This window comes from Dermochelys coriacea, chromosome 3, assembly GCF_009764565.3.
Source record: "Dermochelys coriacea isolate rDerCor1 chromosome 3, rDerCor1.pri.v4, whole genome shotgun sequence".
Classification (NCBI taxonomy): domain Eukaryota; kingdom Metazoa; phylum Chordata; order Testudines; family Dermochelyidae; genus Dermochelys; species Dermochelys coriacea.
The window spans coordinates 195,501,334-195,520,086 of record NC_050070.1 but is presented as its reverse complement, the minus strand read 5'-3'; the positions used below and the strand labels follow the sequence as shown (position 1 = coordinate 195,520,086).

At 44.3% G+C, this 18,753-nt stretch overlaps 1 protein-coding gene across 6 annotated transcripts in view; it reads right to left on the bottom strand.

Moving 5' to 3' along the window:
- The window catches only part of SERTAD2 (SERTA domain containing 2), a 99,358-nt gene that overhangs the window by 18,104 nt on the left and 62,501 nt on the right, over positions 1 to 18,753 (bottom strand). The window contains exon 1 of one of the 6 annotated variants that reach the window (XM_043512020.1): positions 8,944 to 9,285. The exons of 4 other annotated variants lie outside the window; for them this stretch is intronic. The gene's annotated coding sequence lies outside the window, so the exon portion shown is untranslated. Of the gene's footprint in view, positions 1 to 6,856; positions 6,960 to 8,943; positions 9,286 to 18,753 lie in introns of those variants that run through there. One more of the 6 variants, XM_043512023.1, reaches the window with a different exon arrangement.

Genomic DNA, 18,753 nt, shown 5'->3' with positions numbered 1-18,753 from the left:
TTGTCCACAATCCTCATTACTCTTTTTGCCGGAATAGCTGCGCATACTGCAAACCAACGAAGGCAAAACCAGGGTTCCTACATGGAATCTGCAATGCCGCCTGGGAGCGCTGGGAAAAAAGAGCACATTCTCCCCTGGCAGAACAGGAGAGTCAACTCTGCAAGGATTTGTCTCAGCCAACATGAAGAGCGAGACTGAGGTTACTCCGAAGCTCGGATCTCCACGTGGCAGTGCTAAGGAAGCTATCAGGCCTGCCAAGCACGAATCAAGTTATATTATGCTGTATGCACATGGTTCAGACTCCTTTCAAATGGTACAGTGAATTGTGCTGCCACTGTACAGTAGCAGCAATATCTCAAGCACCATTGTTTGGATCCCTGATCTTCTTCCGTGGGAGAGAATAAGAAATACATTAATTAAATAGTATCAAAGACTAATCAAGCTACATGGACCGTGCAGAATAATCCAAATCTTATTAAAAAAAAAAAAAAAACACAACAGGCTATGCTTTTTGTTATGTGAAGATACGCTATGGGGCCTATTCAAAGTTACCTCTGGGGGCTGAAGTCAGGTACGAAGGCTCCACATTTTAGATTCTCTAAGCATGTCTCCCATTAAGGGGCTCTCTTGTCCAGTAGTCAGCAACGCTATAGGCCACAATCCTGTAAGGAGAACCACATGGGCAGGCCCCTGAATGGAACCGCACTGAAACTCATGGGGCTCTGTGCAGCATCATACACTTCTACTTGGAGAACCAGGGTCCCAGTTTCTTAAAGCTGGGAAGCCTTGGCAGTTAAAATGACGGGGCACTGCTTTAGGGCCAAGTCCAGCTGACTGTCCTCCATTCCCACTTACTTCAGAGCCTTCAGGAATCAGTGTATTGAAGAGCCTACCAGGAAGGAGCAGCTTAATTGTACATTAAATCCAAAACCAGGTGAAAGGCCTACTACACACAACAAAATACATTTTCCTGTCACAGTTAACATTTGCCAACTGTGATCACGGTATGCTACTGCACACAGAGGATAAGGGTGATGCTGAAATATTTAACACTTATTTATCCCTCCCTCACTGCCTCCTCCCTTGTGATTTTGTTAATGTGCTCATCAAGGGGGTTATGCTGTGCTGTGTCATGTTCAGCTGGTTAAACAAGACATCTTTATTGGCATGTACATGTCATGATCCGGTTGATGTACTTAGTGTATTTAAAGATCCAAAGTCTTCAGTCTATTCTCCCTTGGATGCATGCAATTCCTGTAAAGGCTAATGGGAGTTATGTGTGCATCAAAGGGAGACTAGACCCCTTTGTGTATAATGGAAGGTAGTTTTTCTCATGTATTTATAATTACTTGGATGGAATCCTTGCTTTCAGCCTTTTCATAGTCTTTTTCCCCCAAAGATGCCTTGTTTTTCCCCTCACACTGTAGACTCTTAATAAAACACACTGGGAACTCCCCCCTTAAAACAGAAGATGAAGCGTTTGCCAAAAAGCACATTATAGCTTTGAAAATGGAATATTGCATAAGTTACCACAGTCAAATTGAAAAGAAGCAACTTGACTTTTCTTTTTCTGTTAAGAAAAAAGTGTGGCATAAAATGCAAACTACATCTCAGCAATGGGAAATCATCTTAGCTTCTGTCTTGTAGGTTTCATATGTCAACCAGTTTCTTGCCACTGAAAGTAAAAAACCATGAACAGACTACAACAGGAAGTGTTTCCATGATGCTGTTCTCAAAGCAAATGTTCTTATGTGCTTTGGAGTAGTTTTCAACATTTTTTGCTTTAATAAGCAAAGCACCGATTGCTTTAAACAAACAGACAGGTCACAACAATCCTCAGGATCATTAGTTTTACATACGTCATCTAATCAGAGGTAATTGTTATTTTTGTGCCAGGTACTGCAAACTGAGGGCTTCAAATGTTCTGATACATGTAATAATACGCAGATTCTTTATTAACAAATCTTACTAATATGTAGAAAGGTGCATAAAACATTTTAATTTATTTTAATGGGAGGAGTAGCTATTATCCGGCCTCTACCACATGTGAACATGTAGAAAAAATGGTCCCAAAGATCAGATGTGAAAGTTTACCAAGACAGCATTAAATGAGGTTAGACAAGTGGACAACTGTTGGCCTTTCAATCTAGTGCACTAAAGCTCTTGCATTTGTTGAAATACACTGTGTGTTTTCATGTTTCCTGAAGTAGAATTCTGAAAGCTGATAAAGGGAACTTTGGCTAGCGTTGAACTATAATGAACCTATGGCAACGGCAAGTAAGAGGCAGAGAGATTTAATTTTCATGGTATCTCTTTGATTCCACAGTCAGAATAACTAAAAAGACACACAAAAATAGTACAATTGTGAATATTAACCCACTTGAGCTGCATAATGTCCAGTAATTAAAGTGCTAATATCCTCAGGAAAAAATTGTCATGCTAGACCTACATGGTTTTATCCAATTATCCTATTTTGGAACACTTCTATTTTATGGCACACTTTAGGATCAATTCCATATTTAAAAGCCTGGCTAATACAGGTCAGTTAGCCTGGAATACTGTAATTTAAACACCGATACAGTGTGTGCATTTGAGGGATGGGAAGCTGGCCCACATTTCACAGAAAAGTAATGTTAGAAGAACAGAATAAAAAGAAAAGAGAAAGCATTCTAAGTTGCATTTCCCCTTTAAGCCAGACACAAATTATACACAATAGCCAAAGTTCCACATTACGTTAGTTTTCTTTCAGAGTTACAGTGACTAGAAAAAAAACATAACCCAACACAGCAACTGTGTATTGTGCATGTATTTTTGCACTCACATTTGGGGCAATACACTAGATAACCAAGGCTTAAGTTAAAAATACAAAAAGGTATAGTATTCCCTTCTGTACATTTGCAATATTTTGTGCAATAAATGTGTGTGTAATCTTAGAAGCACCAATTTCCCAAATATATGGGGATTAGAGAGTAACAGAGGCTATGTATTTGATCGCAGGAGGGTAACAGAAGCAAAATTACTGTGCCCACGGGAGGGTGGGGTACTAAAGTAGTTCTGCTCAAAGCCCTTCTGACTGTCAGTGATATAAGTTACTGCTCTTGGTGAGAGGAAAGGCAAGGGGATAAGGGTTGATCTGCGGCAAATCACACTAGAGTGAATGCTTAAATAATGCAGATTGTTACACACACACACACACACACTCTCAATGCAATAAGGAAAGAAAGTTACCACTGTTGAAAATCAGGTGGATTTCATGTGTACCAGAGTATCCTTTTTATGATGAATTAAAGAGACTTGCTATACAAATATTATATAATTTTAAAGAAACAAATATTTTTCCAGGGGGAGGGGCTACCCCTTAGCACCTGTGAAAAATACTGAGTGCACGAGAACACAAGAAGATGTTGCCATACTTACGAATTACATTTAAGAACTTCATTTTTGCAGCTACCTACAGTTAAGACAAAGCTGCCTCTAGGCATTTAAAACTAGTCAGACCTGCTGTAGCAGCTGCACAGTCTGCTTCGAATATGCCCTCCACACTCCTTCCAACCCCCACCCCTACATATCCGCATAGTTTACCTCCAATCATGGGCGTTTCTTTCTATAGTGCAGTTCACTCAACAATCTTATTGCCTCTTCTGCAAGGCAAAGAGTTTCAAAAAGAGCAGTGTGAAAGGCTAAGAAAAAGTTGGATATTAGCAAATCTTAGATACAAATCACATTTCAGTGGAAACTCTGTTTGGATCCTACAGCACAACTGTTTTGCCATGGATTGAAAATCATGGCTCGGAGAAAAATGTTTTGTTTGTTACAGATAATCCTGTCAGGTATTAAATCTGAGGAAATGAAATCCTTCACTTAAATACTGTAGTGACTGAACACGTGTCAAATAGAAGGGAGGGTCTAAACCTACCCAATTCAAAATTCCTTTGATCAAATTAGTACAATTTTATGTCACTCTGTTTTTTAAAAAGCAGTTTTTAAAGATTTCTATCATGCATTTGTATCTGCTTCATATAATTTTTATACATGTAGTAACACTTCTCTTATGCTGTTCTTTTCTTAACAGGAAACACAGGAAACGGGACCAAATCCGGCTCATTCACTGATGTGTAAGTAAGACAAGTAGGATCTGGCTCCCACTGATTACACAGAATAGGACATATGACACTTAAAGTAATGTAAAAACTGAACTCCACAGCCCAATACTAGAGACCATTCCAGCTTTTCCAAAGGCACAACGAGGCTGTAATGGGACAGAGGTTCTGGCTCAAAAACTTCAATAGAGTTACTCCAGTGTAACAGAGAGCAGAATCTATCCATGTAATTTACCTACCTACAGTCACGTGTTATTTATATTGGGGTAGTGCCCAGGAACCCCAGTCATGGCCCTGGACCCCCTTGTGGCAAGCACTGTACAAATACAGAACAAAATGACTGCCCCACCACAAAATGCTTACAATCTAAAGGCTAAAAGAAAAGGAGGACTTGTGGCACCTTAGAGACTAAATTTATTTGAGCATAAGCTTTCGTGAGCTACAGCTCACTTCATCTAAAGGTTGTACAGTCACTTTGAATTTGGCTTCCCTGGACTTTTCAGTGACACTGCAATCTGAATGTTGCAGTAACAATTTGTTTTCCGTTAACATTACATAGTATTTTTTGCTGACTGCACTGGTAATTCTGAAAAAAACAAAACAAAAAAGGAATACCTCAGTTGTGGCAAACATTAAAGTTTACTTCATTTATAACAGGTAAAAAATTATATAAAGGTCTCTCTCCATTTAGGAGAAGCAGGTCCTTCTGTTCAGACACAGCTATACTTTTCCTGATTATTTTACAAGTACACTGATCAATTATTGGTAGAAATGTGTCAATTGCATCTATTTAAAAAAAAAACCCACACCAACACAACTACCATTCTTAGATTTGCAGATTCCACTTTTTATAAACTAATAATTAGTGGGAGGATCAGCTACACTAAGTATTTTCACCTATTACCAGCTGCCTTCCCTTTAAACTGGACCTTGCTCTCTTTTCTTTTAGTGCATTCATGATCTTTGGACTCAGCAATCGGAGTCTGCTGTTTCTCGCACAGATTGATTGGGGGCGGGGGGGGGGGGAGCGCATGCAAGAAACTGTTGCCACTGAAGCGGTCTCCTTTTGTGCCAGGCTTAGAAACAAACTAACTCACAAGAAAGTATACCTGCATTAAACAGATCTTATAAAAGTAAGTGGGTCTTCAGAAGATTGTCTATACCTTTGAAGGGATGCATTCTCTTTTGTGAAAAGCTACACTTTAGTATGTGTTACCTAAACACAAAAATGGTCATCACAACTCTGGATTACCTGCCTTACTTCAGCACTCCTAGTCAGGGACTATGGCAAAGCATTATACATCAGTGTGAAATATAAAACATTCTAAATTGTTTTTCAGATCAATGATTCTCAGAAAAAAAGGCTCATTAATTCTTAGCAAAGTAGTTCAACTAGATACTACTAAGATCTGCTGTATCCAAAGGAGGTGAAACTTCACTTAAAGAAAACGTCAACCTACTTTATAAAGTTTGAGTTTTCATGCTGACTGCTTTTAGTACATTGTGCCCAGTTGTGTGATGGCTTTTAAGCAGTCATTTTCAGTACTTGGATCTTCTGCGTTATTTGTATTACTTCCACCACAAGCATTGTGAAAAACTCATCATCTTATCTTTTGGGTAAATCATGCTAAAAATAGCAGATGTCTAAGGAACACAGTTACACTGCACAATAAATCAGCATATATGCCTGTTTAATTCTGTATATTGTAATTGTTTTAAATAAATAAAGACAAACCTACATATGTTTAGGCTAAGAAGTTTCTTTTGTTTGTCTGTTTTTTAAACAACTTCAGAGTGAATAAAAATTAGCTTGACATGAAAATCAAAAGGAGTACTTTAATAAGTACAAGGTATAGCTTCATTCTCTAAAGAGCGTAATTCTGCTTCTACTGAAGACAATTGGAGGTTTTTGCTATTGACTTACATGGAAGTAGAATCAGGCTCTAAAGGAGGAAACTGCAGCTGTTATGTTAGATGCTGCAATACTTTCTTGGACAATGGAAGTGTTCCCTAGGATACCTGCTCTAATGTACCTGTCTGGCACCACAAGCTACTAATCCTCCTTCCATCTCTAATAAAGGGAGTGACAGTATTAATTCTAACCCATAAAGGTAAATTAAGTTCAGAAGACACCAAGTTTGTTTTATTATGCATGAAAAAAGTATCACTTTTACTGTGAGCAGGAAGAGCTACTTTTAATTAGCCTACCTAATCAACTGCTTAGTTTATAAAGCAATATATGTATGTTAAGCAGCAAATTATAAGAAAACTCAATTAGTTATGCAATTACTTTACCATGTGAAAATCCTGATGACACTGGATCAGAAAGCTAGGTAGGGTTCACACAACCCTTGTGTACAATTTCTATACCCTCTATACACTTCATCTGGATGTAGGGAGTTTTATGCAGGTAAATCTCTGCACGCTGAAAAGACAAACCATGAACCTGATTCTTCTGTCACTTTAACCCATGTAAAATCAGAAGTGGCTCCATTTATTTAACTGGAGTTGCACTCATGTAAAATTGGTATGATGGGAGAATCAGGCCTCTGCATTGTGAGGATTACAGGTACTCTGCAGGGGCGGAATACAACATCCACTGAAGTCAGTGAGAGTCTGTCCATTGATTTCAATACACAGTGGATAGGCCCTGGGTGAGGGGTGCCTGACTGTTGCTTTGGGATCCTCCGAACCAGGACTGCCATGCGCAGCAACTCATATCACTTTCTATGTCACAACTTTGTAAAGGCACTAACCTCCACCTGGGAAGGAACTGAAACTGGCAATTTCATTTTGCACCATCAGCTGATCAGAACTGGAGTCCAAACTGTAATCAATCACTCCTGGCTCCTCCATAACCGCATATGAACAATTTGGTACTTTGTATAAAAAATCTCCTTGCATTTTATAATACAAACCTCACAAAATACAAGAACTACAATATGTAATATGCACTACAAATGAACGCCTTTTCCTTGGAAGACTCATGTTTCTTAGAAGGACCAGTGAGTGACACACAAGAAGTGCTAAAATCTCAGGATACCCCAACAGCCAGGAATCTACTTTTACAAATCCCAAAACACTCATGCAAATAAAGCAGAAGTCACTTTGAAGCCAATGGGTACTGCAAGAGAATAAAATAATTCCTGCTTTGAATAAAATGTTTCCAACATTCCCTAAATCTGTGTATTCCTTGATGTGTTGATATTACCTCTAAAAAGTGCCTGAATCTTGTTCTCTAACCCCCCCCCCATGTATTTCTTCTGCTGGCATTGCTTTTATCAAGGAAAAACGTAAATACACTGGTTTCAGAGTAGCAGCCGTGTTAGTCTGTATTCGCAAAAAGAAAAGGAGTACTTGTGGCACCTTAGAGACTAACAAATTTATTTGAGCATAAGCTTTCGTGAGCTACAGCTCACTTCATCGGATGCATCCGATGAAGTGAGCTGTAGCTCACGAAAGCTTATGCTCTAATAAATTTGTTAGTCTCTAAGGTGCCACAAGTACTCCTTTTCTTTTTTCGTAAATACACTGCTGCTCGATGAAAAGACACAATAACCCCCTGCCCTGATGCCACACAGACACCAAGCATGGAATAATTCAGCTCTTCTGTAACCTATCTGGGACAAGCAGAGCCTCCACAGGGTAAGTCGTTTCAGCTCCAACATATCTAAGAAGCTCCAACATATCTAAGAAGAGAAGGAAGACTTGTGGCACCTTAGAGACGAACAAATTTATTTGAGCATAAGCTTTCGTGAGCTACAACTTCATCGATGAAGCGAGCTGTAGCTCATGAAAGCTTATGCTCTAATAAATTTGTTCGTCTCTAAGGTGCCACAAGTCCTCCTTCTCTTTTTGCGAATAGACTAACCCGGCTGCTACTCTGAAACATATCTAAGGTCTTCTAGATTCAGAACCCTCCCCCAAGTCCTTTAGTTTGCCCTGCAAAGATACACACTTCCAGGGGGACTCCCAAGTCCAGTTTGCCAGGGTCTGAAAGCAATGGGGGAAGGGAGGGAGGAAAGGTGGGGGGGCAGACTGCCAGATGCAGCTTGCATTGCACCTTGTCTCTTGCCGGTGTCCAGAGCTCTCCAGTCCCATACGGAAAGTTATTACAGCAGAGACTGTTTCTGTAAGTTGGAGGTAAACATGGCTCTAGGAACACTAACGCGCAGCGCTACTAGAGCGCTGCCCAACAACCCCCCCCCCTTGAAAAACTACGTACACATTTAAACCACACACACTGCACGTTTGGAGACAGTCCTTTTAACAGGATCCTCTTTTCTGCTCATCCCGCTCAGAGCCCAGCCGCCTCCGCACGGCGGGGGGGGGGGGGGAAGTAGAGATCCCCGCTCCCGAGGGTTACAAATAATGCAAAAAGAAAAGGAGGACTTGTGGCACCTTAGAGACCAACAAATTTATTAGAGCATAAGCTTTCGTGAGCTACAGCTCACTTCATCGGATGCTGTAGCTCACGAAAGCTTATGCTCCAACAAATGTGTTAGTCTGTATTCGCAAAAAGAAAAGGAGGACTTGTGGCACCTTAGCGACTAACACGGCTGCTCCTCTGAAATAATGCAAAAAGCACCAGACTCGTGGCTACCCCCCGCCACTTCTTGCAGAGTTTTTTGTCTGCGGTGCTAACGAAGGGAAATCCCTTGTTTGTAGACACAGCACCGGTGTCATTGTGTTATTGCGTATCGACCCCCCCCCCCCCCACACACACATAAACACACACTTTTCTCACCAGCGCCTCTCCCCCGCCCCCAGCACCTGCAGTCCCAGCCGCCCCCGGCAGCTGGACAGCAAAGACCCCCAGGGGGGCGCAATGAGTTAAACTTACCACATGCAGTTCCACCTGAGAACTAAAGCATCAGGGGCTGCGCGCTCCCAAGCTACACCCGCTCCATATGTCGCTGGCGGGGACTGGGGGCGGGCAGGCGGGAGGGAGGCGGGGGCAGCTGGAGGATTTAAGCCGCGGCTTTCTCCGCGCCGCCGCGGCGCTCACGAAGCATGATACAATGGAGGAGGGAGGCCGGGGGGCGGAGAGCAGCCCGTGCGCCCCGCACTTGCCCTGCACAGCGAGTGACGCGAGGAGCGAGCGCGGCTGTGGCGAGCTCCTCGCCCGGGGGCTCACGCCGGAGCTCCGCCCCCCGGGCTAGTCTCCGCCCCCTGCCGCCGCCGCCGCCGCCGCGGGGCTGGGAGGGCAGCGGCGCGTCCCCGGGGTCGCCCGCACGTGCCTCTGTCCCGGGAGAGGCTGGCCGGCGGCGGCGGCAGCAGCAGCAGCACCGCACGGCCCCCTCCCCCCCGGGGGGGGCACCTGCCGGGGAGGGGGGGAGCGGTTTCTCCCCGGGGGGGGCACCTGCCGGGGAGGGGGGGCGGTTTCTCCCCCGGGGGGGCACCTGGCGGGGAGGGGGGGGGAGGTTTCTCCCCGGGGGGGCACCTGGCGGGGAGGGGGGGCGGTTTCTCCCCGGGGGGGCACCTGGCGGGGAGGGGGGGCGGTTTCTCCCCGGGGGGCACCTGGCAGAGAGGGGGGGCGGTTTCTCCCCCGGGGGGGGCACCTGCCGGGGGGGGGCGGTTTCTCCCCCGGGGGGGCACCTGGCGGAGAGGGGGGGCGGTTTCTCCCCCGGGGGGGACCTGCCGGGGAGGGGGGGGAGGTTTCTCCCCCGGGGGGGACCTGCCGGGGAGGGGGGGGAGGTTTCTCCCCCGGGGGGGCACCTGCCGGGGAGGGGGGGCGGTTTCTCCCCGGGGGGGCACCTGGCGGGGAGGGGGGGGCGGTTTCTCCCCGGGGGGGCACCTGGCGGGGAGGGGGGGCACCTGGCGGGGAGGGGGGGCGGTTTCTCCCCCGGGGGGGCACCTGGCGGGGAGGGGGGGGAGGTTTCTCCCCCGGGGGGGCACCTGCCGGGGAGGGGGGGCGGTTTCTCCCCCGGGGGGGGCAGCCGGCCAGCGGAGCGCGGCGCAACCACAACTCTGACAAGCCTCCGAGCGCTTGGGGCCGGTCAACAAGTCGGGCGGGCGCGCGGCGAGTTCCGGCGGCGGCGGCGGGCGGCTCCGCCCGAGGGGAGCACAGCTGGGGGCCTGCCCCCGCCGCTCGCGGGGCGGGCGCTGGCTGCAGCGCTGCCCGGCCTCGGGGAGGGCCTCGCTCCGCGGCATGTGCACGAAGAGGCGGGGCGGCTGGGTCACCGCAGTCGTGCGGCACTTTCCCTGGGTTCCCCAAGCCGCAGCCCGCAGCCGCCCCTCCCAGCCCCGGAGACCGCGAGGAGCCGCCCCGGGGAGGGGAAGCAGGAGAAATCCCGGCGAGTTGCGCCACTGAATGCGGGATGCACCAGAAAAAACCCGAGCCGGGGGCTTGGAAGCTCCTGAGCTACCCTCTGCTTGTGGAAAGGGGCTTTGCAACCTCAGCGCTCTCTGGAAACGTGGCAGCAGTGTCCTGATGACCCCCAACTCAAAGCCTTCCTCCAGCCTGTCTGGGGGCTGCCAAAGGAAGGACTGGCCTAGCCCAGTCAGCCTCCACTTTTCTGGACCACTGTATCCCCTTGAGGAGGCTGATTTGTATTGTATACCACCCCCCCAGGTTTCACCTCACTTAAAAAAAAAAAAAACAAAAAACCTACTGGCTTACAAAATCAGACCTCAAAATACAAAAAGCGGCATAGCAAACGACACTGAAAAATTGCTTACTGTCTCATTTTTACCATATAATTATAAAATAAACTGACAAATATTCTACTTCTATTTCAGCATATAGTAAGTATATAGAGCAGTATAAACAAGTCAGTGTCTGTATGAAATTTTAATTTGTACGGACTTCATTAGTGCTTTGTACGTAGCCTGTTGTAAAACCAGGCAAATATCTAAATGAGTTGATGTACTCCTGGAAGACTTCTGCGCATCCCCAGGGATACCCTATTGAGAACCACTGGCCTAAACTCCTATCTTTTCTATTTCAGAGTTAAGAATGTGTTCTGGTTTTTCAAAGTTTTGTATTGTAGCTTCTAAAACTATACAAACAGAAAAAACATGGTGTACACATCCCCCTCTATGAGCAGAAAAATAATGATAATATTAACTAATGTTACTACCCCTTGATCAGTGCACTGTACAAACACTGATAATGAAGTCCTGTGCAGTTAATTATGTATTACACCCATTTTACAGAAGGGGAAACAGATACAGAGAAATTAAATCATATGAACAAGACAACACAGCAAGTCAATGGCAGTGCTTGGATTATTATTAAATTCTTAGTTCACAGACTTGCTCTCCATGTCACAGGGCCCACCCTTCAACACCTCACCTTTCCAAAAGAAGGGTTAAAAAACAATCAACCCAACTACTCGAGACTTAATTAAATTAGCAGAGAAAACTCTGCACACTTGTCCTCTCTCATCTTGGAAATTTATATATATATATTTTTAACCTGGGAAATGATATTTCTGTTAAAAAAAATCACAACAGTGATTTTTCTCCCTTCTATAGAATCCTAGATTCGGCTTTACAGATATATGCCCATGCACAAAACTAGGCCAAATGGGTGTGTTCAAATGCATAAAGACTTGAGGGGGAGAAAAAAAGCTTTGAACCATGTGTTATCTGCAAAGAAAGACTGTTCTAAGTTACCTAAATGATTATGTTTTAAAATGTATTTCTAGACACTATTATAAAAGGTAATACAAACACCTTAACATTTTGGCTGCAACCCCAAAAGCATCTCAGATCATTTTGGTCCACTAAACCAGTACTTTGGGACAATAAAGCTTTAAGACCTAACATAAAGGAGATTATTAGTCATTAATATGAAGACAAGTTTAGGTATTATGTTCAAAATGTTCTGTAATGATTTGCAATCAATCCAATTTATGATCGTTTTGCAATTTTCAACCAGAGCACTGAAAAAAAAGCATCATACTTTTGAAAAAAGTTGAATTTAACTGGAAGCTGCATGCACATAAAATCCACAAAGTCAAAACATTTTAAAATAAAAATTACCAAAACAATAAGAAACCACTGATGATTTTACAAATTTTTAAATTATAATTTAAAAAGACAGGTAATTTATATTTTAAATTTCTAGTCTTTTAGATGGTACTCCACTTCACATGACTATGGCATACACCATTATAAAAATATTAGACCTGAAGCATTGGCGCTTGTCCATTTCCACCAGAGCTGTGTATTCTGGAGGGCTCCTCATATCTTAGTGTTCATTCCCATTCCTCCCTCACTATCAGCCTCTCATTTTGAGAAAAGCAAATGAAATAATACCTATGATCCCTGTTGGGATACAAAGGTAGCACTAAACCAGATTTGCAAAGCAAGTCATGAACCATTTATTGAATTTTGATAAGTGGCTCATGAATTGATCGGAAGCAGGCAAAAATTAATAGTAGTCTTTCTGATGGCTGGATACTGAAAGAAGCAAATATCTTTTCTTGAAGGCAAAAAAAAAAAAGTAACCATTTTATTGCTAAACTGAACTGTGATATAGCAAAGACTTGGGCAGGTTTCAGCATTTTCATAAGCCACTAAAGATTTTTATGTACATTTTAAAATAATTTTCACATGCTACATCTACTCAATTTTGAGGCCAGATTTTGCTCTCAGTTGCATCAGTGAACATCCTGAGTAACCCTTTGATTTCAGTGGATTTACACCAGAGAAAGTATGAGCAGATTTGGCCTACAATTGTTAGATTTAATATTTCAAACAGTATTATGAATAGATTTTCTCCAATATCTTTCATAAAACGTCAAGGCACATAATGGGTGCTACAACAGCTACTAATACTACTCCTACACTAGGTGATTAACTCCTCTATAAATGGGGAGGCCAAATTCTGATGTGTGTGTTAGGCTAGTGTAATTTTGGAGTAATTCCACTGAGCCCAAATCTTCTCTTAGTTACACCAGTGGAAATCTGGAGCGATTCCATTACTTTCAACAGAGTTACTCCAGATTTACACTGGTGTAATTAAGAGTAGAATCTGGCACCGAGTGTGTTGCCTATATGACACATTCAGACAACAGAGGCCGTTGTACCTTGGAATTCAAAGTTTACAATTAACTTACAGCATCTGCACACCAGTGAGTTTGCTACAACAAACATTTGCTAAAGAAGCAGTTGAGTTTGGTTCTGATATCTAAGGGTCCAGTCTTGCAGTTATATATTGCATGGCATGGGGCCGGAGTCCGTTTCATATCACTTTTAAACTGGTATAATGCTACTGACTTCAAGTGGAGTTGCTCCCAATGTACACCAGTCTGAAGAAAAATCAGATCCCTTCTGCTTATTACAGTGAGTGACCCCACTGGACTTTTCTTGATGAGAGGTTTTTTGGTCATGTTGTAACACAACTGTTGCCTCCAATGGGAATTTAGTACACCCTGCGTCTGTGCACAAAAGTCCCCCAACTGAGTGTAGTCACACATGCTATGTAGCCTAGGAGCTTCAGCACAACTGAGGGCTTGTTTACGCTACCGCATGGGGTCGATCTAAAATACGCAACTTCAGCTACATGAATAGCTGAATAGTCAACATACTTAGATCTACTTACCGCGGTGTCTTCACTGCGGTGTGTCAACAGGAGACGCTCTCCCGTCGACTCTGCTTGCGCTCCTCGTTCTGGTGGAGTACTGGAGTCGACGGGAGAGCGCTGTGTCTATACGAGAGACGCAATAAATTGACGCCCGCTGGATCAATCGCTGCCCACCGATCCAGCGGATAGCGTGGACAAGCCTTTAGGCTCCACTATGTCAGGTCAATACATCACTGCCAGTGTGCACAAAGGTTACACTACGTATATCAGATTAGCCTACCACTGGCTGTCCCACACTGTGAATGTGGCTTCTCTGTAACAAAACTCCACTGCCCCAAGATCACCAAACTGACCAGATCCCGCTATTATGGCTCTAGGGTGAACTCCACTTTAGATCCCTTTCAGTCCCTCTGAAATATGTCGCTTAAGGGACTACACTAGATTCCTGCACTTCACTCAGAGGCGAGCAATGCAGCATAACCACTCGGATGTCAGCCCCTCGGTTCTGAACCATACTAAGAACACAGGCTCAACTTGGTTTTGGCACCTGTAATACTTTCCTTCCAGGAGCGTGTGACAGTCTAAGTTTGCAGTCACACAGATAGACACCGTGTCTTCAGAACAAAGCCTTCTTTATTCCTCAAAGCATATAGAGCAAAGGGGAAAAAGAATAACAGGCCCACACTCGGGTCTTAGTTATACCTTCAACTTTCTTTGCCAACTGTTGCAAGTTTCCCTCAGCCTCAGCCCAGTTTAACTTCGTCTCTAGCAGGGAGAAGCAGCCTATCCTACTGCAGCAGGCTCCCTGTCTCTGTGAGTCAGACAGTCAACTTTCACCGACATTCCCTGGGTAGCCTTCGGCCACTCACTCAACCCCTTTCCAGCATCTTTGAGGTTTAGGATCCCATTTGATCTTAGGCTCAGCCTTGGAAAGAGCCAGCCACTCTAGTCTGGATGGAGCCGGCTGGGGTATTCCCCAACTGATAGCTCCCCGCCCCATTGTTTCCTCAAAGAACTTTTTATCTTTGTCATTGTTTCGTTTCCTGTGGATTGGTTTCCCCCTTTACAGTCTCCTTTGATTTAACTCCTGCCATTCAAGCTGGTTGATATCAAATAGATAATCTAAGGGGCAAATGAGATTTGTGAAAAACACCACACAGAACTCCCTCATTCTCCACAACACCTACAAGAGGTTTGCCTAGATCAGGAGTGGGCAAGCTACGGCCCACGGGCTGCATCTGGCCCACCAGCCATTTTAATCCGGCCCTCGAGCTTCCTGTGGGGAGCAGGCTCGGGGCTTGCTCTGCTCCAGCACTCCAGCCGAGGAGCAGGATCGAGAGCCGCTCTGCACAGCTCCTGAAAACATCAGCATGTCCTCCCTTTGGCTCCTATGCATAGGGGCAGCCAGGGGGGTTCTGCTCCACAGTTGCCCCCGCCCCAAGCACCACCCCCACAGCTCCCATTGGCCAGGAACTGCAGCCAATTGGAGCTGCAGGGGTGGCACCTGTGGACAGGCCAGCATGCAGCAGAGCCGCCTGGCTCTGCCTCTGTGTAGGAGCTGGAGAGGGAACATGCCGCTGCTTCCGGGAGCTGCTTGACGTAAGCGCTGCCCAGAGCGTGAACCCTTGAGCCACCCCCACACGCCCCAACCTCCTGCCCCAGCCCTGATCCCCTCGGTCCCAGCCTGGAGCACCCTCCCACACCCTGAACTCATTTCTGGCCGCACTGCAGAGCCCGCACCCCCAGCCAGAGTCCGCACCCCAATCCCAATTTTGTGAGTATTCATAGCCCACCATACAATTTCTATACCCAGATGTGGCCGTCGGGCCAAAAAGTTTGCCCACCCCGGCTTAGATCATGTTGGTTAGTGTAGAAACAGCTGGGGACTGAGCCAGGTGTTGCTGAACAGGGAAATAAGTCGATGGAGGCTTCTAGAACATGAAGGAATTCTGGAAGTTTGACCATAATCCTCCTGGGCATGCACAAGTCCTCCCAGAGGGCAGCTAATAGTCCTCCCACAGTGCACCACAGTTTGGAATGGGGTGAGCAATGTTTTCCCAGAAGGCATTGCTGCTAACCTGACTGAATGCAGACCTAGTCTGGATGCAGGGCATAAGAACAAGTCTACTAAAACATGAACACGAATACCATATGAGGATAGCCTGCATTGTGTTTACTACAACTGAGTCCAAGCATAGCCTCATGCTGTTGCTTTGATTGGTAAAAACATCCACAGGATAGATCAGGCTTTTTTACACTTCCAAATATTTGATATTGAGGTATTAGCATAATAGCTAACCATTAAATGGCTCACCTTTGAACTCCTTACTTAGGCAAAACTCACCGGAGTAAGGATTGCTGCAGCAGGCCTGTCACTGGTATCCTTACCCAGAATCCAGGTGTTATGGTGTTTATAGCTACAGATTTTTGGTTCTTCTTGAAGTAATTCATTAGACTATTATGAAGCGATTGATAACATTTGAATACCAAGATGCGTGCTATTTAGGAAACAGCATTATTGAGGCTGCAACATTAACTTGAACATCAACATCTTTTACTTTTTCAAAAAAGAATCAATAAAAAAGTTTGTTACATTTCTAGTGTGATCCTCTACCTATTTTAAAAATGTATTGGATAGTAGTATTTTGGGAGATTTCATCAGGTAATTCTAGTTACAAGTCTAGTCGTTAACAGCATTCTCGCTGAATGATTTTGTAGTGAACTGAATTCAAACAGTATTTGGTGCTATAAGGAATTTTTTCCCCCTCAGTTCTCAATTTTTGGACAAGACTGAAAACACAAGTGATGTTTTTTAAGACACTTTTTTAAAGAAATGGAAAAATAGCAATACAGAAGGAGTCCTTAGATGGGTCACTCTAAATAAAAATACAGAAATGGTGGGAAAACACCAGAGGACGCAATCAGTCTGTGGGCCGAAATTAACCATAAAGAGATTGAACTCCATGAAAGCCAGCAGAGTTGGGCCACTAATTCTAGTTCCGAGAATGCCCCGATGCATGACTAGTACTGCTGATTACAGACACTGTTGGGCGAACACACTAAGTAAAAAAAAGTAACCACACTCAGTTTTGTTGATGCATTATTCGCTTCTGGTTCATAATCAAAATTAGACTAAACTTCAATAACTTAGTGAACAGCAAGCTCTGCAGATACTACAGATTTTTTTTTTTGCAAGAATGCTTGTAATAAAGTCATTTCCACAGTGATGTAATACAGAGACACATTTACTAGTGTAGATGCACCCAACACAGATCCTTAACATATTAAAACACAGTTTGGCTTTCTACACAGGCATGTTATAACATATTTGGGTCATTACCATGAAACAGAGCTTGAATACCATAAATTTTTTAGCATGAAAAGGACGAGATAGGTAATCACAAGCAGGATTTGGCTAGCATGGCTCATAGAGGGAAATGCTCTGGCTCACATTTATTGATAGCAGTGACTGTTGCTTGTGCAATTTCAGTCATAATAAGGATAAAGCCTAGATGCTGATATGGATTGAAAAACTCATTTAAACCTATACTGTCAGAGTTCCAACACGCTCTTGTTTACATTTGCTATGAATGTGCTTGTGCCGAAGAATAAATTTCAGTCTAGTTTACATGTAAACATGCATATGCATGTACATATCAAAACGGATGAGTATATTTCTACCTACTTTGGCTTATAAAAAAAACACCAATGGTATATCAAGCTAAGCTTTCATAGCATTTCTGAAGTTTGGCACCCCATTAAAAACTTTAGGAAACATCACAGGGAGTACAGATTCAAGGAGGTGCCAACTGACTGATACTTAGGCATTTTATTAATAACCCAAATGTGTAATGATATAACCTGCCTCCCACCACCACAAAAAAAAGTGCAAAAAGAAAAAACTATATCATGCAAACATGAAAGGGTCTGATCAAACCGTGAATGATCTACACGAGTGGTTCTCAACCTTTTTGGGCTCAGGATCCACCTGTAAATGTTTATGGCCTCTTGCAACCTAGTAAACAGTCTGAGGTGGGGTTATGGTAGGATCCTGCCCACCCTGGGGGAGGGAGGGAGGAGGGGTAAGGTGCTGCCCAGCACTCACCCCACAGGGGCGGCTCCTGCAGCTCCTGTACTGTGGGGCTGGCTGGGCTTGGCTCAGCTCTCCACTCTGGGTGTTGCAACCTCTAGAGTTGCGCAGCGCTGCTTAAATTTGGCCCCGCCCCCTTGACCAGACCAAATTTGTGTGAGGGGAATTGTGACCTGGCTCATGGGGTTGCCGTGCTACTCACTCAGATTTAGCCTACCTGGAACTCCCATCGTCATGATGGCTGGGCAGAACCTGAGTGCCACTGGGATCCCAGGGGTTGCAATGCTTGGAGTAGGGAGGCGAGCCCAGCTAGCCCCCGTGGGACAGGAGCCGCAACAAGAGCCTTTGAAACATTCTATCGACCCAGTTTTGGGTCCCCGACCCACAGGTTGAAAAACCCTGCTCTACACAGCTTCCCCTTACAAAAACAAAACAAAAAAACCAGAAGTTGAATCTGTACCACCAAATTTAGAGGAAAAAGTGTCTGACAGCAACTAGCACAAGAACATCAGATGTAGCATAAACTCCCACTGCTGTTCTGTTCCGTTACAAACAACTTACACGGCAGACGGAGCCTAAACTCATTGAACCAATGCATTAAATTACATTTCTAAGCGTTTCACTTTCCCTCCCTTTAAAAAAAAAGTACAATCTTTGAAAACCATATAAGCAAATAAAGCATCATGTCCGATTCTTTACTGACTACAACTACAGTAATAACTCACTTGGCCTCATTAGATTTAGCTGTGTTAGTGAGAAGAAGAGTCAGCAAAATCCAGTACTGTATATGCAGGTAAAGAGCTACTAGTCTGTGGAAGGGACATTTGCACACGCAGCACCACCTGAAATCATCATTGTAATGGTCATTAACACATTACTGTCTAAATAATTAAATAAAAAGGACTACATATATAATAAAATTAATATATTTCCCTTTTCATAATTTCTAATTCTTTCCTGCTTCAAATACAAAGTGAACAAGAGGGCAGTTCTCCATCTGTAAGACAACAACAGGAGAATGGAAGACT